We start from the raw sequence: 26,652 nt of genomic DNA, 5'->3' as shown, positions 1-26,652 counted from the left end.
TTTTTAGATGAGTGACTCTAAGTGGTGAAACTCCAACGTTTACAAACATCAACCACATCGAAGAGTGGGAAGTGCATTCCAATCATACGCTGGAGTGCACTTGGAGTGCACTTACCGCTCTTTGCTGGGGTCGTGGACCTCATTCTGGCGGTAGCGGGGCTTGAAGCATCTCATTTGGATCTGCACCTGCTGACACGCCCTGCGCCGATCCCTGCGCGGACCCTGATACTGGCATCATCCGATGTAGAATCCAGCCCGAGGTGCCAGACATTTATTTTGGTTGGTTTACATTTTCTGGACTGCACCAAAAAATGTAACAGATCTCCATTGTTATCTTTGAACACTTTGAGAACTGGAAATGCTAGACCAAACTGCCATCTTGGGTCACTGGAGCAAGTTTATGCTGTGTCAGACAGCAGAATGTAACTTCCCTCATGCATTTTCATTTGCTACTTCTGTCAAACATTATTTTGGGGAAATCCTTCAAGTCAAAGATGGTCTGATCTGGACCAGCAGCAGGAGGCTGACTTCAATGGAAGGCAAGGTGTACATTGTTGAATGATCCCATGCCATCAGTTTTACTGGGTGGGCTGCGTTAAGCTTATTGCTAAGTACAGAAGTAGAACAGTGTTTCATTCCCTACATCTGTATCCTTCGCCTGGTCAACTACAATAAAATTCTTTAATCACCTTAAACACCTCAATTTGATCACCGTCAAATCTTCTTTCCTTAAGGGAATAGGAGGTGTATCTATGCAAACTGCTCACATTATTAAAAACAAATTTAGATTAAAGCAATCAAAATAGTTCACACCATATTCTCTGATTCTATTGATGCATTCGGAAACAGTCAGATCCAGTTTGGGCAATTGTGAATGGACGATTGTGCAATCTTCAGTGAGCAAAAGTTCTTATTAAAAAAGGTGGCACAATGGTTAACACTGCTGCCTCACAGTGCCAGTGACCCAGGTTTGATTCTGACCACGGGTGACTGTCTGTGTGGAGTTTGTACATTCTCCCCGTGTCTGTGAGGGTTTCCTCCCGATGCTCCGGTTTCCCCCCACAGTGTAACGATGTGCAGGTTAAGTGGATTGGTGATGATAAATTTGCCCCTGTGAGTGGGGTTGCAGGAATAGGATGGGGGATTGGGCCTAGGTAGGGTGGTCTTTCCAAGGGCCGGTGCAGATTCGATGGGCCAAATGGCCTCCTTCAGCACTGTTGGGATTCTATGATTCATATGAGAGACACTGCCCATATCCACCATAAGATAAACTGTGCCCGTATCTACCATGACATATGGCATGTATCAGGTTACCACAACAACTGAATTGATGGTATGGGAGCAGTTCCTGTGAAACAGGCTGCCTCTGGCTTGTTCTGGAATTAAAGCTCTCCAAAAAAGCGACCCATGGAGTAACTAATGGCCTTTGAATATTTTCACTTGACTACTATATTCAGTGCAGTAATATGCATAGACATTGGAACCTACAAAGCCACTTTATTCAGGTGCTGCAATGTATTAGCACTCACTGTCATTTAAGCAGTGTGCGAGCTTGGTGCGATAGCCATTAGCGAACCAACATGAATTGTTTAATGCAACACGTGTGAGTGTTTAAACTAATAATGGCAGGTGACAGGTTTCCAGAGTGGGTGACGAACTATGCAAACTCGTTTGCCTGCCCACACTCACCTGCATGCCTGCCTCCTGAGCAAAAGCTGCTGGGGATACAAAACAATCTTGTTGACCTAGTCACCGCTGAAGTATCGCTAGGGAACAATGCCACGCAGAAAGCAACGCCTGACATGGAAATCCCACCTCCTCTTTTCTACAGGAGTTGTAAATTTCCAACGCCAACCAAGGCAATGAAATAAAATAAAAAGGATCATGCTCCTGTCAGTCAACCAGTGGGGTATATGATACATGGGACATTTTATTGCAAAAATTACAAAATTGCACTACTTCCTATTTGAATAACCTCAAGTAGTTCAGATGCTTAAAAGCAACCTTAAAAACCCCATGTACTTTACAAATTACAGCTTTTAATGCACTGCATCACTTGCAAAGAAGCACTGGTGACTCTGAAAGCTTATTTCATACATTAGTGGACAGATGTTACTTTAATAAGCCTAAGCTGACTTGTATACTCATTTTAAAAGAATATTAGAACATATTAGCTATTTCAGGTGCGCCACGACCGGAGTGTGTACCATCTACAAGATACACTGCAGAAATTCACCAACATCTTCCAAACTCATGGGGTGGGATTCTTCATTAGCCGACGGCGAAATCAGGAAAGGCGATTGGGTGGAGAATCGGTTCCGACGCTAAAATCGCGGCAGGCGCCGATTTGACGCCAAATCGCAATGCTCCAGCACCTCGACAGCAACGTCAATGCGGTCCGGAACGCACAGACAGTAGACATCGTTTGCATATCATTAGCGGGCCCGGCCCAGTATTTTCCGGGGCCTCCATGATTCTCCACCTCCAATGGGCCAAGTTCCCGACGCCACGGTTCACTGGTGCTTTTAAAAATCGTGAAACCGGCATGGATACTGCTGAGGGAGAGAGAGGGGTACGGAAAGGGAGAGAGGGGGTGTACGGAAAGGGAGAGAGGGGGTGTACGGAAAGGGAGAGAGGGGGTGTACGGAAAGGGAGAGAGGGGGTGTACGGAAAGGGAGAGAGGGGGTGTACGGAAAGTGTCCAACATCGCCATAGTTTGCTGAAGGGATATTGTGACCCAAAGCTGTCAGAGGTGAGAGAAATAATACCAAAGTAACACAAGGAGATTGGAATGAACCCTTCCTCATCAGTAGAATTCACTTCCTAACACCATTACGGCAGGACTGCTTCCTCAAGGACTGTAATGGTTCAAGGAGAAGGTCCACTGTCAATCTCAGAAGAAAACTGCAGATGAGCAATAAATGCATTCTTGACAGAATCGTCCCGATTCCAAGAAGAAATCATTGAAAAGCTGTTTGTGCTGATGTTGCTTTAGCACTGATCCTGAGCCATTGTAAAATTAGCTTCTAATATGCAAATATGTCGATCGAATATACAACTGCAACAAATGAATAGCCTACATAATAATAAGCTCTCTTGGGATTCGCATGCCTCTTTTTCAAGGTGCTGTACATCATTGGATGGATGTTTTAACTGCAAGGTGTTTTTTAAAATTCATTCATACAATGTGAGCATTGCTGGCTAGGTCAGCATTTATTGCTCATCCCAAATTGTGCTTGAGAAGGTGGTGGTGTGCTGTCTTCGTGAACAGCTGCAGCCCAGATGTTGTAGGTACACCCACAGTGCTGTTAGGGAGGGAGTTCCATGATTTTGACTCAACAACTGAAGGAACAGTGATATATTTCCAAGTCAGAATGGTGGGCGACTTGGAGGGGAACTTCCAGGTGGTGGTGTTCCCAAACATCTGCTTCCCTTGTCCTTCTAAATGGTGGCAGTTGTGAGTTTGGAAGGTGCTGCCTACGGAGCCTTGGTGAGATCCTGCAGTGCATCTTGTAGATGGTCCACACTGCTACCACTGTGCGTCGGTGGTAGAAGGTATGAATGTTTGGTGGATGGGGTGCCAATCCAGCGGGCCGCTTTGTCCTGGATGATGTAAACCTTGTTGATTGTCGAAGCTGCACTCATCCAGGCAAGTGGAGTATTCCAGCACACTCCTGACTTGTGCCTTGTAGATTGTGGACAGGCTTTGGGGATTCACGAGATGAGTCACAAACCAAAGGGATTCCTAGCCCCGGCCTGCAGTCACAGTATTCATATGGCTGGTCCAGTTCAGTTTCTGGTCAATGGTAATGCTCATTACAGTAGTGGATGCAGGGATGGCAATGTCATTGAATGTCAAGGGCAATGGTTAGATTCTCTCTTATTGGAGATGGTCATTGCTTGGCACTTATGTGGTGTGAATGTTACTTTGCACTTGACATCCCAAGCCTGGATATTGTCCAGTTCTTGCTGCATTTGGACATGGACTGCTTCAGTACGTGAGGAATCACGAATGATGCTGAATATTGTGCAATCATCAATGAGCATCCGCACTTCTGATGTTATAATGGAAGGAAGGTCATTGATGAAGTAGTTGAGGATGATTGGGCCTAAGATACCACTGTGAAGAACTTCGGCAGTGATATCCTGGAGCTGAGATGACTGACCTCCAACAACCACCGCCTTCCTTTGTGCTAGGTATGACTTAGCCATTGGAGAGTTTAACCTCGATTCCCACTGACTCCAGTTTTGATAGTGCTCCTTGATGCCACCCTTAGTTAAATGCTGCTTTGATGCCAATGGTAGTCACTCTTACCTCACCCCTGAAGTTCAGCTTTTTTGTCCATATTTGAACCAAGGCTGTATTGAGGTCAGAAGCTGAGTGACCCTGGTGGAACCCAAAGTGAACGTCTGTGAACAGGTTATTGCTGAGTATGTAGCACTTGATATCATTGCTAATGACTCCTTCCATCACGTCACTGATGACTGAGAGTAGACTGATAGGGCTGTAATTGGCTGGGTCGGATTTGTCCTGCTTTGTGTGTCCAGGAAATACCTGCACTTTTGTTTTCACTTTGCTGGGCAGATGCCCGTGTTGTAGCTGTCTTGGAACAACTTGGCTCGAGGCACGACAAGTTCTGGAGCACAAGTCATCAGTACTATTGCCAGAATATTATCAAGGACATTGAGGACCCTCACCCCATTGTGTAAATTTCAGACGCAAGCTGACATGGAGGTTCCTACCAGCCTGGCCATGGCTCTCAGGCCCATCACTCTGCTCACTCCTGCACTGATCTGTTTAGTTTTTCTCGCTCAGTCGAGGATATTCCAGTTAGTACACAATCTCCACAGCTCGCCTGACAAAAGAAAGTGGGAATTTTCCTATCTGTGAGGAGGATCCCCCTCACACATTATTCCACTGAGGTGCTCATTCTTACACATGAATACTTATCGGTATTCACTTCTAACACCTAACAACCTTTAAAGAGACAATCAATCATTTAAGAGAGAAAATACCACCAGTAGCTCCACAAGGCCCTTTCAGGAGTTTCCACTTTGGTAACAACAACTGAAAGGCAGAATATTTCTTAAGTGAGATTGGGAAGTGTTGATATCCAAAGGGACTAGTTCATGAGTCACTGAAAACCAACAGGCAGGCGCAGCAAGCAATTAGAAAGGGAAATAGTGTGTCGGCCTTTATTGGGCAAAAGTGTAAGAGCAAAGATGTCTTGCTGCAATTAAACGAGCCTTGGCGAGACCACACCTGGAGTATTGTGTACAATTTTTTGTCTCCTTATCTGAGGAAGGATGTACTTGCCACAGAGGGAGTTCATCAAGGTTCACCAGGCTGATCCCTGAGGTGGCGGGATTGTCCTATGAGGAGAGGTTGAGGAGGCTGAGCCTGTATTCAGAATAATGAGGTGTTTTCTTTACAATTCTTGCAGGGCTCGACAGCGGAGATACAGGAAGCATGTTTCCCCTGGCTGGGGTGTGTAGAACCAGGGACACAGTTTCAGAATACAAGGACCGAGATAAGGAGAAATGTCTTCACGCAGAAGGTGTGAATGTTTGGAATCCTCTACCTCAGAGGCTGTGAGGCTCAGTCATTGTGTATGTTGAAGATAGATTACTTGATACTAAAGATATCAAGGGATTCGATGATAGTGTGGGGAAATGGCTTTGAGATAGAAGATCAGCCTTGCTATGGTCAAATGGCGGGGGCTTTCTCAAGGGGCTGAATGGCCTTCTCCTGCTCCAATTCCCTGGACAAAGTAAGTGCAGCATCCAGCAGTCCTCAACAATAGACTTATGGGATAATGAGTGATATTGATCTGGTGTTGCCAACTCCATTTGCAACATCTTTGCCCATCGCAGGTGAACAGGTGCTGTTTACCGCGCAAGTCGACTTTGCACCAGGTTGGGACGATTGCTGCTGCTTCAACCACTCACTAATGCTTGGCAAAAAAAAATGTTGGCGGGCAGAGAGGTTAATTGTCAACTATGGCTATTACAGCTAATTGCTACACCATAAAATCCCTACAGTGTAGAGACTAGTGGTTTTCACAGTAACTTCATTGAAGCCTACTTGTGACAATAAGCGATTATTATTATTATTATTACCCCCATCGACCCTCTGAAAGAGCACCCTGCACAGCGCCCCCATCCTACCACCTGCCCACACTATCCTCGTAACCCACCCTAACCTGCACATCTTAGGACACTAAGAGGTAATTCAAGATGCCCACTCCACCTAATCTGCACATTTTATAATAATCTTTATTGTCACAAGTAGGCTTACATGAACACTGCAATGAAGTTACTGTGAAAATCCCCTAGTCGCCACACTACGGTGCCTGTTTGGGTACATGGAGGGAGAAACCAGAATGTCCACATTACCCAACAGCACGTCTTTCGGGACTTGTGGGATGAAACCGGAGCACCCGGAGGAAACCCACGTAGACGCGGGGAGAACGTGTAGACTCCACACACAGTGACCCAAGCCGGGAATCGAACCTGGAACCCTGGTGCTGTGAAGAAACGGTGCTAACCACTGTGCTGCCGTGCCACACTCTTTGGACTGTGGGAGGAAACTGGAGTACCCGGAGGAAACTCACGCAGACAAAGGGAGGCAGACACGGGGAGAATGTGCAAACTCCACAGTCACTCAAGGCCGGAATCGAACCCGGGTCCCTGGCGCTGTGAGGCAGTAGTGCTAACCGCTGTGCCACCCTAATCAAATCAGGAGTCCTCTCTGTCAGTAATTTATTTTGGCCAATTATTTATCTTATTGTTTTTTATATCATTTCTCAAAAACAAAATATTGCCCCGTATTCTGGAATGACAGGCAATTACACTCGCATCTTAAATGTCTGTATGTGATGGGGGGGCACTGGAGTTGCCCGCGTGTCATTTGTAACAGAGGCGTTCCTCCCTCTCTCGATGAAAAAGGTTGCTGCTGTCGGACGGAGGCACTTGCGTTGCAACAAAGCCATAGTCAGTGCTTCTGGTCACAAGGGGGTAGCATTGGTACGGTTCTGTGCTCCCTCCCCCGCAAGCGGGATGTCATCCGAGGTCTGGGTGCCCGGGCTCCGCGCACGAATCCTTGCGATTGCAAAGCCACGGATGCAACAATGGATCGCGCTAGGCGGAGGAGACACCCTTGTGCAAAAGCGCGTTGGTCAACTTAGATTAGGCACAGGCGGGTATGGCAAGGGGAGGATTGTGGGACGGGGAGGTGCTTGCATCTTGTCACAAGGCATTTGCTGACCTTTTGTAAAATGTTTATTGGGAAAGGCTAAATGCCTGGGTCAGCTTTGAGTGTACTCAGCTTTGATCAGTGTTTAGCTCCGGGGCTGCAGAATACAGCTCCTCTTGACAAACAGCAACGGACCTGACTAACTTCAGGCGCTCGAAAGTGACTGAATGACAAGGCAGGAGCAACACAGAATAGCAGGATCCGCGCACCGCCCCATGCACACACATCCTGGTTTTTTTTTAAAAAGAACAATTTTCATCTTAATGAAACAAACTGAGAGAGATCATAGGAGGCAGCTATCTGATCCTTTTATGAAATTATTGCCAGTTATCAGTAACAGCGCATGATGAATTACAGCCAGCTCCCTGGACGATACCGACACACACACACACAAACCAGCAGAGGAAATGAATTCGTCTGCTTTTAAAAAAAAAAATCAAGATTCTTTCAAGCTTAGTGAGTTTCACTTCATTTTAGAAATGTGCTTTTTTGTCTCCCCCCCTCTCCTGGCATTAGGTACTGCCTTTTGTAAGCCTCCCTGTCAGAAATATCTTTTCCGCTTTATTGTATTAGAATGATGTGATCTTTTCCCTGCCCTTTGTCTTGGAAGAAAATTAATTCTCATTTGCATTACCGCATCTAAATGTCACCCAGAGATATTTTGTTAGACATTGGTAATGCTGGCAGAGAAGGGAGCAGGATAATTGCATTCTGCCTAGCAGAGGGATTTACATAATTTCAGACAGCAATTAAAGATTCCCTGGGATTTTTTTTCTCTATTCGGTACCTCTGTTACAAAGACACTGTTCGTTTACATTTAGCTCTCGGATCCTTGCTGTTCATTTGCATAAAATTAAAGGTTTTTGTGATCTGCAACAGCAGGCTAACATTTAAAATTCTGTTTTGAAAATCTTACCTTGGAATAATAAAATGTTAATACCATTTTATAAACTGGGAGTTCCTGCCACCTGTCTTTCAGCTCTCATGCATGCTATTTTCCTGGTTTTTTTTTTGGGGGGGGGTGGATTTCAGGAAACCAATTGTCAGGGTATTTGACTCAAAGACTGGTTGAAGTGACCCCATTGACAAAGACAAGATCAGATGGGAGGGAGGAGGGGGAGAGAATACACACAGAATGGTTCAGCAAATTAGTGGGCCGGGTAGGGATCCCCAATGGCATTAAGCATGGCAAAATGGCATGTGCCTGCTTAGCACTTGGAAAAACCAGTGCCACATTGTTACCAGTAAAGGTTACCAGTTCATAAGTGTTATTGCAGATTTTCACTGGTGGTTGGGATTATTATTTGTTAATAATGTTTTGGACAATCCAGGGGAGTTTATATATTAAATGTGTTAAATCAACCCAGCCGTATTCAATCCCATTTTACTGAACACAACTAGGTTTAAGTGAATAAATTATGGTGTCAATTTCTGTTAACTGAATAAGATACGATGATGAACATGTTATTCACTTAAAAGAAACTAGCTGGAGTAAGTGTTTAATGTGTACCGACTGGTCTCTCTGAAGGTCAAACTCAAGTATCAAAACGTTTGAGTGAAATTTAATCTTTTATACTTTCTGTTCAAGCATAATAAAAGCTACACCCAAGCACTGGTCAATAAAACAAAAAGATGATTTCTCTGTATGATAGTCGATTATTTTCACACCGACTTTACATCGTCGCAAGACATGGTAAAATGTGGCCAGTTATAAACATTTAATTCAGCCCCTCAAACTTTAACCTCACAAAAAGCAGACACCACTTTATAGCAGGGTTTTAATGACTTTTTTTGTTTCAGTAAATAAACGTGACAATTTTACCGCATGCAGCTGGGCATTTATATGGTCAGTGTTTCCATGTTCAAAAACATTTTGAAAACACAGTCATTTGGTTGAAGTTTTTGATGAAGTCTTCTGCTTTTTCAATGACAGGGACGCACATTTTCATGCCAAATGTTGTGTCCTTTTTCTTTTGCATTTGTCGTTGCACAGGCCGCCGACAATTTTCCTCTTCCGATTCCTGCTCCCAATTCGGGAAATAACTAAATCGCAAAGGCAAAAGAAATGCCACTTGATAAGACAACAACAACTTGCATTTATATAACCCCATTAACGTAGTTAAACATACAAAGTTACTTCACAGGAGCATTATAGGACAGATTTTGATACCCAAGCCACACATGGAGACTTTGGGGCAGATGATCAAAAACTTGGTTCGATAGATTTTAATGAATCTCTTAGAAGGAGAGAGAGTTTTGGGAGGGAATTTCAGAGCTTAAGTCCCAGGAAGCTTGAGCGTGGCTGTCAATAGTGGAGCTATTCAAACCATAAATGCACATGATTGGAGCAATGCAAAGACCTGGAAGGCTTGTAGGACTGGGGTAAGTTCCAAAGATAGGAAGGTGCGGTGTGGGGGTGGGGTGGGGGAGACCATGGAGAGATTTGAAAACACAGATGCTAACGTTGAAATTGAGGTTTTGCTTGACCAGGAAAAAGTCTAGGTCAGTGATCGCAAGAGTGATGTATGAAAAGGGCTTGATGCAAGTTAGGAGAGTTTGATATGAGCTCACGTTTATGTAGGTTGGAAGAGAGGGGGTCATCCAGGGGACTATTGGAATTGAGAAATCTAGAGGTAGGAAATGCATGGATGTGACGGGAAACGCTTTGGATGTGGAAGTAGGTGGTTTTGGTGATGGTGTGCATTTATGGGCATAGGTTTGGAGCCTTCAACTCACGGACTTGTAGGTCTCAGGCCCAGCAGAAGATTACACCGCAATCAGGTATAAGATACTAACAACATCTTTGGTAGATCCTTCACCTGTCTTTGGAGGTGGATTCATTCCTTATACTGGCTGAGCAACAGAGCTAATCTACGAAGGATTCTCTCGTGTTTTCTTTTCTTGGGGAATAGTGAGGCTCTGGAATACATTGCTGACTGATGTTGTGGGTGTTGACTCTGCACAGCTTCAAGAGCGAGCTGGGCCAGTCCTTGACTGCGGCAGTGATCACATCTTAGGTATGATCACGTCATACCGTTCTTGGGTAACTCTTAATGCATGTGATGTCCTGGATTGGTTTTTAATTCTCATCCTTAATTTCAAATTTCTCTGTGCCCTCACCCCTCTCGAAGTTTGCATGTTCCTCCAGCAGAATAACCCTCTGAGATCTCTGCACTCCTCCAATTCTGACCTGTTGCGCACCCTGCTTTAGTTGTTCTGCCATTGTTGGATGTGCCTTCAGCTGCCAAGACCCTAAGAACTGGAGTTCTCTCTCTAAGCCTCTCTAACTCTACTTCCTCCTTTATGATACTGATTAAAAGCTATCTCTTTGACCGCGCTTTAGATCATCAGCCCTAATATCTCCTTACACGGCAACAAATTTTGTTTGATAATGCTGCTTTGAAGCACTATGGGACATTTTACAACATTAAAGGCGCTGTATAAATGCAAATTGTTTCAATTTCCAATATTTAATTTGCTCTTTCGTCCTCTTTCTCTTGCCTTGCCCAGGCAAAAGCTGTGGGCGGTGGGTGGGGGGGTTTGGGGCATGCGAGGGGGGAGGCAAGGAAATGATTGGTCGTTTCACTGCAGCCATCGTGATGTGGGGCAGACTAAATGAACCAGCTGATTGTTCCTTGTCTCACCATTTTGTACATTGGTATGTCAGGTGGGGTGGGACGGAACATGGGCTGGTGGGGAGGTTGTGATGTCAGTGCCAAATTTACCATTTCAGAATTTGGAAACTGTTGACCATCCACCCACCCCCACCTGCCACATCCACCTCTCCCAACCCAACCCGGGCTTCATTTACATTCCATTGGCTAGTTGGCCGCTCAAAACAGATGGAAAGAACCAGCTGGCTGCCTGCCAACCGGTTAAAATCTCACTGGCTGAGGCCATCTGCTGGCTGAATGGTAAGCAGTGGGAGAGGGATCTATCAGAGTCACGGGGGTTGCGTGGAGGGTGCAGTGTGCGGGTGGGAATCTGGAGCAGAAGAGCCTGAGACTATCCTTGCTGTCAGGATGAGTTTTCCCACATTCCACATATCTTACACTTATTTTTCATTATATATATTTATTTTAAATAAAGAGTACGCAATTATTTATTTTTCCAATTAAGGGACAATTTAGGGTGGCCAAGCCACCTAACCTGCACATCTTTGGGTTTGTGGGGGTGAAACCCACATAGACACGGGGAGAATGTGCAAAATTCTACACAGACAGTGGATTGGATTGGATTGGATTTGTTTATTGTCACATGTACCGAGGTACAGTGAAAAGTATTTTTCTGGGAGCAGCTCAACAGATCATTAAGTACATGGGAAGAAAAGGGAATAAAAGAAAATACATAATAGTGCAACAGAACATATACAATGTAACTACATAAGCACCGGCATCGGATGAAGCATACAGGGTGTAGTGTTAATGAGGTCAGTCCGTAAGAGGGTCATTTAGGAGTCTGGTGACTGTGGGGAAGAAGCTGTTTTTGAGTCTGTTCGTGCGTGTTCTCAGACTTCTGTATCTCCTGCCCGATGGAAGAAGGTGGAAGAGTAAGTAAGCTGGGTGGGAGGGATCTTTGATTATGCTGCCCGCTTTCCCCAGGCAGCGGGAGGTGTAGATGGAGTCAATGGATGGGAGGCAGGTTCATGTGATGGACTGGGCGGTGTTCACGACTCTCTGAAGTTTCCTGCGGTCCTGGGCCGAGCAGTTGCTCCGGGGCCGGGATCGAACCAGGATCCTCCGTGCAGTAGGCAGCAGTGCTAACCACTGCGCTACCATCCTGCCCCTTATTTTCATTATAAACTAGCTCCTCTGACTGTTTACAAGGTCTCTGTGAGATTACAATTGAGGACACTGAGAGCGTTTGCTTCCAGTGCAGATATCCCCTGACTGTTATTACTTGCATGTCTTTTGAAGCTGATGGTAAATTGGGCCCATGTCTCCGTCTTGAACCCAAGTCTCCCAATGGAGCTCACCTGCACACCCAGATACCTGACCTCGTCACTGTTGACCCTGACTAAGTCACATAATTTAGTCAGGTCGTACTGGAGACAGTTAAGGTGCATTTTGGATTAGATTCAGCAAGGAATTTACACCAACAGCCAGTGTGAATTTGGCCCCCGTATGATGTGCATCAATAGCAAAGAGAGCAGTTTAGCATTTCACTGCATCAACTTGTGAAAGACATCTAGAGATGAGAGGCCCTCTTCTGTTTTGCTCTTTGTCTCCACACTCGAAACACAGAGCTTGTTATTTCTTCTGTTCTTGAAGGAGACCAAGAACTCTTTTTTTTTTTAAGTTTCAAGGTGTCTGCCTGAACCTAGACACTATCATCCCCAAAATAAATATGCAATAATGTAAAAGCTGCTGAAGAACATTAGTGACTTTGATGATTTACTCCATGCCCATGAGTTTGTCCCTTGCCAGTCGATTTATAACATCAAAAAAGTGCACTGGGAAGACTGCTTGTTAATAATAAATACTTGCCACTCACAAACAATGCTACTGGAAATTGAAACAGGTAAACAATATTTCTATTCTTCAGTCTAAACTACAAAATCAGGCACCATTTGCTTTCCTCTCCTCTCTGTCATGAAATGTTGCTTGTAACACTTTCTATTGGATCTACCTTTTATATCAACACATTCTGTACCAGCAGATCTTGTACCTGTGCCTGTGCAGCAAGCAGTCACCTGCGGAAGAGAGTGTTTGAAGACCAGGACCTCAGATCTGGCATGAAGCTAGCGGTCTAAACAGCAGCAGTGATACCCACTCTTCTATATGGCTTTAATGCATGGACTATATACAGCAGGCACCTCAAAACCTGGGAAAGTACCAGCAGTTCTGACTCCGCACGATCCTGCAAACCATTGGCAGGATAGGCCCATGAACATCAGTGTTCTCATTCTGGCCAATACGTCAAGCTTCAAAGTTCAATTGACCACACTCAATCTGAATGCCCGACTCATTTTAAAAAAAAAAATTTAGAGTACCCAATTCATTTTTTCCAATTAAAGGGCAATTTTAGCATGGCCCTGCACATCTTTGGGTTGTGGGCGAAACCCACTCAAACATGGGGAAAATATGCAAACTCCACACAGACAGTGACCCAGAGCCGGGATCGAATCTGGGACTTCGGCGCCATGAGGCAGCAGTGCTAACCATTGCATCACCATGCTGCCCCCGCATGCCTGACTCATCACACCGGAAACTAATGCTGTACTCGGATCTAAGACTCTATTGTATCTACCTTTTATATCAACAGATTGTATCGAGGAAGAGATTGTATCAGTGCTTATTGTACCTGCTAGTTATATCAATTCTGATGGCAAGTGAGCCCCAGGAGGGCAGTGGAAACACTTGAAAGAAACGCTAAAAGCCTCATTGAAAAAGTGCAACATCCCAATCGACACAAGGGAATTCCTGGCCCAAGTACACCCTAAATGGAGGAAAAGCACCTAGGAAGGAGCCGAACACCTCAGGTTTCATCGGCAAGAACAAGATGAAGTCAAGATTCGACAGTGAAAGGGCCACCTGAAAGCTCGGGCACCCTACCTACCCACTCCTGCAACCACCATCTGCCCCACCTGTGACAGAGACTGTCGGTCACGCATTGAACTGCTCCGTCAGTGGGGGAGGCGGTGGCATAGTGGTATTTTCACTAGTAAACCAGAAACCCAGGGTAATGCTCTGGGGACCCAGGTTCGAAACCTGCCATTGAAGCTAGTGGAATTTGAATTCAATAAAAATCTGGAATTAAAAGTTTAACGATGCCCATGAAACCTTGCCAATTGTCATGAAAAAACCCACCTGGTTCACTAATGTCCTTTAGGGGAGGAAATTTGCCATTCTTAGCTGGGCTGACCTCCATGTGACTCCAGACCCACAGCAATGTGGTTGACTTTTTTTAATGAAGATTTTATTGAGGTATTTTTGATTTTACAACAACAACAAAATAATCAATGTACATGAATTTATAAACATAGTGCAAAAGCCGTCTTCCTACCTTACATATCCCACCTTTATTCACCCCTACACTAAACTAAGCTAACCACCACCACCACCCCCCCCCCCCCCCCCCCCCACCACCACCCCCACCCCCCTCCACCCCCCCTTCTGCTGACGATTAATTTTCTGCAAAGAAGTCGATGAACGGTTGCCACCTTCGGGCGAACCCTAACATTGACCCTCTCAAGGCGAACTTGATTTTCTCCAAACAGAGAAAGCTAGCCATGTCCGATAGCCAGGTGCTTTGAGTCCCTGCAGGCTAATAAGATCCGTCTCCGGGCTACCAGGGAGGTGAAGCCCAGAACGTTTGCCCCTTTTTCCTCCTGGATTCCCGGATCTTCCGACATCCCGAAAATCACCACCTCTGGACTTTGTTTCCAGCACCGTGGACATGACATCGGCAAACCCTTGCCAGAATCCCCCAAGCTTCGGGCATGACCAGAACATATGGACATGGTTCGCTGGCCCACCCGCACACCTTGTACTAAAGAACCTGCTCATCCGGGCCGCTGTCATGTGAGCCCAGTGAACAACCTTAAACTGTATCAGGCTGAGCCTGGTGCATGTTGTAGATGCGTTGACTCTACTCAACGCGTCCGCCCAGAGACCATCCTCTAGCTCTCTGCCCAGCTCCTCTTCCCACTTGTGCTTCAGCTCCTCCATCTGCGTCTCCTCTGACCCCATGTGTTCCTTGTAGATGTCGGAGACCTTCCCTTCTCCCACCCACACTCTGGCAACTACCCTGTCCTGTATCCCCCTTGGTGGTAGGAGAGGGGAGGTTGAAACCTGCCTCCGTAGGAAGTCCCGCACCTGCAGGTACCTAAATTTGTTTTCCCTCGCCAATCCAAATTTCTCCTCCAGCTCCCTCAGGCTAGGAAAGCTCCCCTCTATAAATATATTCCCCATCCTCTCAATCCCTGCCCTCTTCCATCGCCGAAACCCCGCATCCATCCTTCCTGGGACAAACCGGTGATTATTACAGATTGGAGACCAGACCGATGCTCCCTCCGCTCCCACATACCTCCTCCATTGCCCCCGGACTCTCAGGGCCGCCACCATCACAGGGCTGGTGGAGTACCGTGCTGGCGGGAATGGCAGAGGCATCGTTGTCAACGCCCCCAAGCTGGTGCCCTTGCATGAAGCCGCCTCCATAAGCTCCTATGCTGACCCTCCACCACCACCCACTTCCTGATCATAGCTATATTCACGGCCCAATAGTAATTACTGAAGTTTGTCAGCGCCAGCCCGCCCTCTCCCCAGCTCCACTCAAGCATCCCCTTTTTTACTCGCGGGGTCTTGCCCGCCTAAACAAAGCCAGTGATCACTTTGTTGACCCGTTTAAAAAAGGACCATGGAATAAAGATGGGGAGACACTGAAACACAAACAGGAATCTCGGGAGGACCGTCATCTTCACCGTCTGCACCCTCCCAGCTAGTGACAACGGGAGCGCGTCCCATCTCCGAAAATCGTCTTTCATTTGGTACACAAGTCAGGCCAGATTTAGTTTGTGCAGCTGTTCTCATTCCCTCGCCACTTAGATGCCTAGATACCGAAAGCTTCCCCCCACTACTCTAAACAGCAGTTCCCCCAGTCGCCTCTTCTGTCCCCTTGCAAGGGCCGTAAACATCTCACTTTTCCCCATATTTAGTTTATACCCCGAAAACTGGCTTAATTCCCTCAGAATCCTCATGATTTCTTCCATCCCCTCTGCTGGGTCCGATACATACAGGAGCAGGTGGTTTGCGTAAAGCGAGACTCTGTGTTCCACTCCCCCGTGGACCAGCCCCTTCCAGCCCATTGAAGCCCTCGTACATTCCAGGTGATCAGCCTAGTTGGGGGGCTCATCGCTCCCCCCCCCCCCCCCCCCCCCACCCCCCACCCCTTCGCCGATCAGCCATACCCTTTCTTGGGCCAGTCTCCAGCCCTCGCCCCATGCCTCCACCAGCCCGCCTCCAGGCAGCCTCCGTGCCAGACCTCCTCTCTGTCCCTCAGCAAAAGTGCCTCCCTCGTCAGCAGAACATTTCGCCCCCCTCCCCACCTAGTAATAGCACAATGTAAATCGACCCCTTCGATAAGCCTAACATCTGCTCACCCCCTACTGCGCTTCCGTGAGCTAGCCCGCGCAGCTAGTTTGGTGGCCCCCACCCCTGGCGCCAGACATTCTCCCACCTATTGTTCCACCCCCTCCCCCCCCGCTCATACACACATATTCAAATGAAAAATAATCCCAACACAATTGCCCGACAAAAAACAAACCCGATAAACAAAGAAAAGATCAAGCAAAGATCCAGCATCTAACAAACACACCTCCATTCCCCAACCGTGCAAATGTAAACTTTAACTCACTCAGCTCTGCAACTGGCCCCAAATCAATACAGAAGGCATTACAAATAACGTCCACAAAACAAAAAATGAGAAACATTTTCAAACATGACCGTTGCAGCAAAGTTCAAAGTTCTCAGTCCGTCAACCAGTCCTTGCCTTTTCGCGAAGTCCAGCGCTTCCTCAGGCGACTCGAAATAAAAATGTTGCCCCTCGTGCGTGACCCAGAGACGGGCCGGATACAGAGCCCAAACTTCACCGTTTTATTAAAAAAGGTCAACCTTACCTGGTTGAACCCCGCTCTTCTCCTGGCGACCTCCGCACTCAGGTCCTGATAGATCCGCAGGATACTGTTCTCCCATTTACAGCTCCGTGTCTGCTTGGCCCACTGTAAAATACGCTCCTTGGCCAAATACCTGTGGAATCTCACCACCATTGCCCTCGGGGGGTCTCCCATTTGCGGCTTCCTCACGAGCGCTCTCTGAGCCCTGTCCACCTCCAAGGGTCGGGGGAATGCCCCAACCCCCAGCAGCTTCTCGAACATGCCCGCTATGTATGCCCCAGCGTCCGCTCCTTCGGACCCCTCCAGGAGCCCAACGATTCTCAAGTTCTGCCGGCGGGACCTATTCTCTAGGTCGTCCACCTTTTCCAGGAGCCTTTTCTGCTGGCCTCTCAGCATCCCCACTTCCAGCTCCACCGCAGTTTGATGTTCCTCCTGGTCAGCCAGCGCCTTCTCTACTTTCTGGATGCCTGATCTTGGGCATCCAATCTAAGTTCCAGCTTAGACTCTTTAATTGACTCTTTAATCAGGTCCAAGCAGTCCGGCTTCTGTTTGGCAAAGCCCTCCTGGATAACTTGCATCAGCTGCTCCGTTGACCGGTGGGTCGACAAGTCAGGACTCCGGTCATCTGCCATGCTATCCCCCACTGCAGCTTCAGCCCAAGCCTTCACTGTTCGTCTATTTCTGCCTTTAGAGCACTGGTAGTCCGCCTCTCCATGCACCGATATGGGAATCCAGTACACAATTCCGTCTATCATCGATTTTCCAGTTCAGGTCCGGTACAAAATCGGGGGAAACGTCCAAATGTCCGACCAGACCGGGAGCCACCAAATGTGCGACTTACACCTTCATAGCCGCATCCACAAGTCTCCTTCCTAGCCGCCACCGGACGTCCCCAATGTGGTTGACTTTTGACTGCCCGCTCAAGGGCAACTAGAATTGGGCAATAAATGCTGGCACAGCCAGCGAGGCCCACGTCCCATGAACGAAAAACAATCCTGGGAAGCAAATCATTGTTGACTGCACACGACTGGCAAAGAAGAGGAGTATTGTGCCTGCATTTGGTAACATTGCTTATACTCTCTGTGTGTTATAACAGCGCTTAGAGTAAATGCTGGTTATATCACTGCTTATTGTACCTGTGGTTATATCACTGCTTATTGAACCTGTGGTTATATCACTGCTTATTGTACCTGTGGTTATATCACTGCTTATTGTACCTGTGGTTATATCACTGCTTATTGTACCTGTGGTTATATCACTGCTTATTGTACCTGTGGTTACATCACTGCTTATTGAACCTGCTGGTTATATCACTGCTTATTGTACCTGTGGTTATATCACTGCTTATTGTACCTGCTGGTTATATCACAGCTTATTGAACCTGTGATTATATCACTGCTTATTGTACCTGTGGTTATATCACTGCTTATTGAACCTGTGATTATATCACTGCTTATTGTACCTGTGGTTATATCACTGCTTATTTGTACCTGCTGGTTATATCCCTGCTTATTGAACCTGCTGGTTATATCACTGCTTATTGTACCTGTGGTTATATCACTGCTTATTGAACCTGCTGGTTATATCACTGCTTATTGTACCTGTGATTATATCACTGCTTATTGTACCTGCTGGTTATATCACTGCTTATTGTACCTGTGGTTATATCACTGCTTATTGTACCTGTGATTATATCACTGCTTATTGTACCGGTGGTTATATCACTGCTTATTGAACCTGCTGGTTATATCACTGCTTATTGTACCTGTGGTTATATCACTGCTTATTGTACCTGTGGTTATATCACTGCTCATTGTACCTGCTGGTTATATCACTGCTTATTGTACCTGCTGGTTATATCCCTGCTTATTGTACCTGTGGTTATATCACTGCTTATTGTACCTGTGGTTATATCACAGCTCATTGTACCTGCTGGTTATATCATTGCTTATTGTACCTGTGGTTAGATCACTGCTTATTGAACCTGCTGGTTATATCACTGCTCATTGTACCTGCTGGTTATATCACTGCTCATTGTACCTGCTGGTTATATCATTGCTTATTGTACCTGTGGTTATATCACTACTTATTGAACCTGCTGGTTATATCACTGCTTATTGTACCGGTGGTTATATCAATGCTTATTGTACCGGTGGTTATATCACTGCTTATTGTACCTGTGGTTATATCACTGCTTATTGTACCTGTGGTTATATCACTGCTTATTGTACCTGTGGTTATATCACTGCTTATTGTACCTGTGGTTATATCACTGCTTATTGAACCTGCTGGTTATATCACTGCTTATTGTACCTGTGGTTATATCACTGCTTATTGTACCTGTGGTTATATCACTGCTTATTGTACCTGTGGTTATATCACTGCTTATTGTACCTGTGGTTATATCACTGCTTATTGTACCTGCTGGTTATATCACTGCTTATTGTACCTGCTGGTTATATCACTGCTTATTGTACCTGCTGGTTATATCCCTGCTTATTGTACCTGCTGGTTATATCCCTGCTTATTGAACCTGCTGGTTATATCACTGCTTATTGAACCTGCTGGTTATATCACTGCTTATTGTACCTGCTGGTTATATCACTGCTTATTGAACCTGCTGGTTATATCACTACGTATTGTACCTGCTGATTATATCATTGCTTATTGAACCTGCTGGTTATATCACTGCTTATTGAACCTGCTGGTTATATCACTACGTATTGTACCTGCTGATTATATCATTGCTTATTGTACCTGCTGGTTATATCACTGCTTATTGAACCTGCTGATTATATCATTGCTTATTGTACCTGTGGTTATATCACTGCTTATTGAACCTGCTGGTTATATCACTACGTATTGCATCTGCTGATTATATCACTGCTTAGTGAACCTGCTGCTTATATCACAGAAAGAAACAGAAAACCAGTTAGAGGCGCTCCAGAAACAATGCAGTGATCTCAAGGCAGCCTTGAGAGCGCTCCACGCCACAACCACAGAACAAAGGCAGAGTACTTTGGACCATGCAACGTGCCGAAAGCAGATTGCAGACTTGAAAGCACTGCTTTCTGTCCAAAAGGGATTTCAAGAAACCTTTGGGGAAAGTTTAGACCAGGAAGATGGCCCTGATTGGGAAGAATTGCAAGAGACAGCGCAGAGATATGTTCAGGGAGCATGTGCGCAGGGAAAACCCCAAAGGAGGAAAGCACGCCCACCCCCCACACAACAGATAATACAGGCTCCCATGAACCCTGTAACAACCCACCGCACCGCCACAGCAGACGAGGTGGAGGTCTTATATTCCACCCCCCTCACAGTGACCCAATTACGGGACGCGTGTGCCAAAATCACACCGTTCCTCCCCGCTTCAGACCCACACCATTTCTTTGCCACCGTCAAACACCAGGCGACCATGTACGGCCTGGATGAGAAAGAGCAGGTAAAGCTCACGGTCCTCAGCTTAGACCCATCGGTCGCAGCAGCCCTTCCCGACCCACAGAATGTAGGAGGAGGCACCCTTGCAGAAATGCAGGCCGCCATCCTGGATGCGATCGGGTACAACCGGGGCGACCCCGTAGATGGTCTGAATAAATGCAGACAGAAAAAGTCTGAACACCCCACAGCGTTCGCCGGACGCTTGTGGATTCATTTTGAAGCCGTTTTCGGCAACATAGATCGTGCCCATTTGTCCCCAGACAATATGGCCAAGTGGACCCGCACCCTTATCTCCCATGCCACGGAAGCAGGACAGAATGCCTGTAGCAATTATGACCCCTCGGAGGAGGCTCATAATGAGAAGTGGGTGGTCAAAAGATTGTCCCATGTTTGGGAACAAGCGGCTCACGGTAAATCAGTAGCTAGAACCCCCGAGGAAAACCAAGCCGCCGCAGACGTGCAGGCAGTAAGAACCACTCTCCACAACCCCGCCTGGGTAAACAAGGGAAAGAACAGCTCCCCAGCCAAACCGCAAGAGTGCTACAATTGCGGACAATTGGGACATTTTGCTAGAGAATGCAATGGCCCTAAAAAACCACAGAGTGCCCAACCGACAGGCACTCTCGATAAGAAAAAGGCAGAGCCCATAACGACTGAGAACTGAGGTGTCCACATGATGATTTAAAGGAGACACTTGGTGAAAAGTGTTGTCCTTCCTGATGGAACCTGCAGAATGTTTTATGTTGTCTGTCTGTTTGTTAAATGTTGTTCGTCCTACAGGAGAATTTTCTCACCGCCCCACACCCATTCACCTGAACTTTTAGCTCTTTTCCAATTGGACAAGCCAGACGCTTGTTCAGCGGTACCAACTTGTCCACAGATACCTGGTCACCAGACCAGACGCCCATTCAAAGGAACTAGCTATTCAGCTGATACGTGGTCACCAGACCAGACACCCGATTGTAACTACTCTTCTGATTTGATGGTAGAATCAGAACAGTAACCCCACCATGATGACTACATTTTTGTCCGTTCTTTGGTCGCTCAGGCAGTGGAGAAACGGCGTGAGACCCGCCCTGCCTGGGGTCCCCCCCGTTGGTCAAAAACGCTCGGGTAGGGAAGATACGGTATTGGTAGCCGTCCTACCCGGGGACTCCACCCAAATCTTACCCGTCGCGGCCCACACGCACCTCATTCGACCTTTTCTTTCAAAAACAGTTTTATTTTATTTAGGCAACCTTTGGGTTGCTGCCACATGCTATTTACATCCTGGAACATTTGGATGATAAGCCTAGCACTGGTCCACCATTGGGAAGTGTGCCATGTCCAAGCATTTGTTTTGAAAAAAAAAAATGGGGGGAGAGTCACATACTGTGACCAATTATAAGAGTTTAATTGGCCCCAAGAAGGACAGACACACTAACACACCAGATATTAAACCGAAGTATTTACACACACTACGCTTGTCTTACAGAACTCCAGAAGCTCCAATTCCGGAGAAAACCAGCGAACACAGGAAAAGGAAGGAAAGAAGACAGCCATGAGGACTCCTTTCATCGTGCTCAACACTCTTTTGATGAACTTTTGGTTGCGCGGGAACGCGGACCCCATCACTCCAAACCCCTTTACTGTTAACACTTCACGGCCCAGTAGTACCGAGGGCCCAGTCACCAACCACGCTGCATTATCCTGGTGTGCCAAGTTCATAACTTAGTACTCCCTATCGTACATCATTGAGGCACTGTTGGCATTGGCTATACTCAGTTGTGCAGTACAGACCATGCGCCTCCGCAAGTGGAAAAGGAGAGCGTACCGCGCTCGAACCCCAGTCTATCGGATCCGATCCCCGATATTCGGCTATGACCAGACCCCAGACCCCCACGACATATGAATAATAAAACATGCACTGGCAGTTTTTCCTGTAAATAAAAAGAAAATGTATGGAAATGTATGATCCTGAGCTTGACTGCCAAGCCAGGAAAGAATATATTAAATGTTGTGATTGTTATTGTATGTTTAGAGAGATACGATTGTATAATGCTTAAAAAATTGTTTACGTAAAATTAGAGGTTCCCAGTTTAGTTTTTTATAGATACATGCCCCTGCCTGACATAGCACCCTCAAGAATTGTTTAGGTAAATGTTTTGTGCATAGCTAGGGTCAGAGCAGTGGCCATGTAGGAGGTGCCCACCCCCGGTCAGGGAATGAAGAGGACAAAATTTATGTGATCCTTCACGCTTCGCGTTAGGATCACAAGGCGGGTATGTAGCCACGTAAAATGGCTGCGTTCCGATTAATCTGGCCAAAACCCAGTTTAAAATGGCTAACCCGAAAGACTGCTGGGAAAAACAGCTAAGAAGACACAAGCAGGCAGCTGCAGACAGTATTGCATATTCGGCTCTGGGAAGTTAGCCCAGATCGATACTCAGGGCTATTAACAGCCCATCAACCCAGGTATTTCCAGTTGCATTCAGGACTGTTTGCAGCCCATCTATTCAGACATCCACAGTTAAATCGGCTATCCCCGGGAGCAATTGCAACATATTAGCAATTGAATACCGGGCCAGACCTGTCGGCGCCTGTAGTGGCCGAAACAAAGACAGGTGAGCGACCACCCCCCGATCGAGGAATCGCCTCACCATTGGACACATCGACCCCAGGGATTGGGGACAGATCCAATCACTTGGGACTCAGGGTCAAGGGCCGCCCCGGGAGGCGGGAAGCCCCTGGCCCCTATAAAAGTGAGGGTCCAAGTTCAGATCTCGCTCTCTCTCCTCTTCTCCTGCTCGAGACCTTCGCAAGAACAGCAACTGGCAACTGTAAGTTTGAATCCAGCGATCGCTATCCGGTAGAGACACCTAGCCACCGACCTGTAGCAGCCTTTTGAATCCCGCGGGCCAGATCTGATTGGACAAGCCATTCGTTTCCCTGACCTGGTGGGCTCTTCCTAAGTTAAGTATTAGCCAGTAGTGATAGGTTTATTATATAGAAAGTAGTATTAGGGTATTAATATTGCTTGTTGTATATAATAAATGACCGTTGTTTTAATCCTTACTAAGCGGTGTGCTGTATTATTAATCATAACCTGAACTTGAACCACGTGGCGGTATCATAAAGATACCTGGCGACTCATGAGCAAAGGTGACGTAAACAGAGCAAATAGACTAAGGCTAAAAAGAGCAACAATTGCTTATTGTACTTGCTGGTTATATCGCTACTTATTTTAGCTGCTGGTTATATCATTGCTTATTGTATCTGCTGGTTATATCATTGCTTATTGTACCTGCTGGTTATATCACTGCTTACTGTACCTGCTGGTTATATCACTGCTTATTGTACCTGCTGGTTATATCATCACTTATTTTATTTGCTGGTTATATCACTGTTGATTGAAATAATGTGTGGAATAATGTACAACCCAATGAGGAACACGTCCCGTTGTTGTGAGAACAATTAATAAAAGAATATTTATTAAAGTAAAAGAAAAGGAAAGAACACACAACAAAATACTAATATAGACTGTGGCCCGTAACTATATTATTAACTGCACATGATTTTATCTGGAGTTATCTTGTTCCCGAAATCTAACCACGTTCCTTGAACTCATTGAGGCATCCCTTTTCCCAATTACAGTAACCCTATAGGTCAAATCCAATTGATAGTTACCACACAATATGACTTAGCTGATCGATCTGTGAAACCGTTTCTTCTTGGTTCAGTAAGGTTTTATGACACCCTGAGAAAGTGCATGGTCAGTTCTCTTCACATAGACTCCGTAGCCCCAGCATAAGTGAATTAACCAAATTTGAGTGTTTTCCTGAGATCTTCAACACTTGACTTATCAAATGAGTTACAGGCACCATATTTTTAAGTAAAACATTAAAAAACTGTTTATTTGTAACAAGAGTAAAATATGACCATATAATGGAAGTGATGGAATGCTTGTCTACTGTGTACCTATTCCCAAAATCCCATCCCACCTCCCACCCAGACACAAGATAAACCCATGGTGCGAGTAGGAAAGCTTAAAAAAAACAGGGATTATACCGTGAGAGAGATTTGAGGATCTTCGCTGCTGGGGTTGATGGCTTTGTAAGTGGTTATCCTTTCTGGATGCAAAGTGTTGGTTTGGATCTTCAAGCTGAACCACTCAGGCCGGACTCTCAGGCTTTGGAATCTCCTCTGGGGACACATTCTAACTTGTGTTGGGTTGAGCCTTACGCACGGAAGACGCACTTCAGGACTGCTCAGTTTCTGATATGTGGTCAGCTTCAGCGGACTCATGAACAGCTTGTCTCAGTTAAGCAGAATATCTGAGCAGCAATTTCCGCGAAGCCTTTGAGTGGCCTGGTGCAGTTAATGGGAGAGGAATCCAGAAAGTTCCCTTTCCCAGCTCTGTTTTCAGGCTTTGAGTACTCACACATTACTCTCTTTACCTGAAGGGAGTTCCAGCTAAGATTTGAGGGGGAATTCCACTCTTCTGGGAGAGAAACTCAAGAGGATTCTGCTAAGCTCTGCAGGTCTGAAAACGAAGCTGAAAGCAAAAACACAGAGAGAGACCAGCAGTACATTCTAGAATAATCCAGACCAATCCACATCGAGAATCTGCTTAGCCCCGGAATCGCAATGGAGCTGATTGATTGCTAGCCAAGTCTGTCAAGGCGTGTCACCACTGGTGTCAGCATCTCCTGCTACTGCTTTAAAAAAAATTAAAATTAGAGATGTAGGCCCCAGCAATGCCCAGGTGTAAGGATTATAACAGTCAAAAGAACCAAAAAATGGAAACAAGATTCCAATGAGGATTCGCGAGAGGGTTCCTTACGGAAGGCACAACACGGCATTTTTTAGAGGAGAAAGTCTGCAAACTGCCATGGCTCCAAATGTTAGATGGGACAGGCCACTGTGGCTGGATTGTAGATAGGACTGGCCTGTCTGACTGTTGGATGGAGTACGAGCCTCCTTCCCCAATGAGGGTGCTGGCAGTTATACTTTTCAGTCTCTTTGACATCCTACCCTGTAAAGCCGGCTGGTTACATCTCTCAAATTCGTCTTCAGAAGTTATCATTCGTGTAGCCCCATTGACCTCTGGTAAATAAGATTTCAGATATGGCCATTCACACCTCAATGTTTTCTGACAGCTGTTAATATGTTGACTGGGAATATTGCTTCCTATTGTTCCTCTAGACACCTGCTGGTCTTGTTACTTCTCTGATATTTTGTTTTCACCTCAAGTTCACTGTTAGCTTCATTAAATTCCCAAATATCATTTCAACTTGTACCTGCTAGCTATGTCCCTGCTATTGGATCTGTTGCTTATATCACCACATATAATGGTGACTGGTCATCTCACTGCTTATTGTACCTGCTGACTACATCATAGCACTTTGTCCTGGCTGGTTATATCACTGCTTATTCTACCTGACGCTCATATCACCACGTATTGCCCATGTCACATTTCTCACTGCTGATTGTATTCACTGTTTATACCAGTACCTGCTGGTTATATCACTGCTTATTGAAACTGCTGGTTATATCATTGCTTATTGTATCTGCTGGTTATATCAGTGCTTATTGTATCTGCTGGTTATATCACTGCTTATTGTACCTGCTGGTTATATCACTGCTTATTGTACCTGCGTGTTATATCACTGCTTATTGTACCTGCGTGTTATATCACTGCTTATTGTACCTGCTGGTTATATCATTGCTCATTGTACCTGCTGGTTATATCACTGCTTATTGTATCTGCTGGTTATATCACTGCTTATTGTACCTGCTGGTTATATCACTGCTTATTGTACCTGCGTGTTATATCACTGCTTATTGTACCTGCGTGTTATATCACTGCTTATTGTACCTGCTGGTTATATCATTGCTCATTGTACCTGCTGGTTATATCACTGCTTATTGTATCTACTGGTTATATCATTGCTTATTGTACCTGCTGGTCATATCAGCGCTTATTGTACCTGCTGGTTATATCACTGCTTATTGTACCTGCTGGTTATATCAGCGCTTATTGTACCTGCTGGTTATATCACTGCTTATTGTACCTTCTGGTTATATCACCGCTTATTGTACCTGCTGGTTATATCGCCGCTTATTGTACCTGCTGGTTATATCACCGCTTATTGTACCTGCTGGTTATATCACTGCTTATTGTACCTGCTGGTTATATCACTGCTTATTGTACCTTCTGGTTATATCACTGCTTATTATACCTGCTGGTTATATCACTGCTTATTGTACCTGCTGGTTATATCACTGCTTATTGTACCTGCTGGTTATATCGCCGCTTATTGTACCTGCTGGTTATATCACTGCTTATTGTACCTGCTGGTTATAT

At 45.8% G+C, this 26,652-nt stretch overlaps 1 long non-coding RNA gene across 1 annotated transcript in view; it reads right to left on the bottom strand.

Moving 5' to 3' along the window:
- Window positions 1–9,019: 9,019 nt before the first annotated feature.
- Window positions 9,020–26,652, bottom strand: part of LOC140398841 (uncharacterized) — a 41,901-nt gene continuing 24,268 nt past the window's right edge. The window contains exon 2 of the long non-coding RNA XR_011937589.1: window positions 9,020–9,298. This is a non-coding gene — a long non-coding RNA (uncharacterized lncRNA). The remainder of the gene's footprint in view (window positions 9,299–26,652) is intronic.

Source organism: Scyliorhinus torazame, chromosome 22, assembly GCF_047496885.1.
Source record: "Scyliorhinus torazame isolate Kashiwa2021f chromosome 22, sScyTor2.1, whole genome shotgun sequence".
In the NCBI taxonomy this organism is placed as follows: Eukaryota; Metazoa; Chordata; class Chondrichthyes; order Carcharhiniformes; family Scyliorhinidae; genus Scyliorhinus; species Scyliorhinus torazame.
The sequence above is the reverse complement of the archived record's forward strand: the minus strand, read 5'-3'. Positions and strand labels throughout refer to the sequence as shown.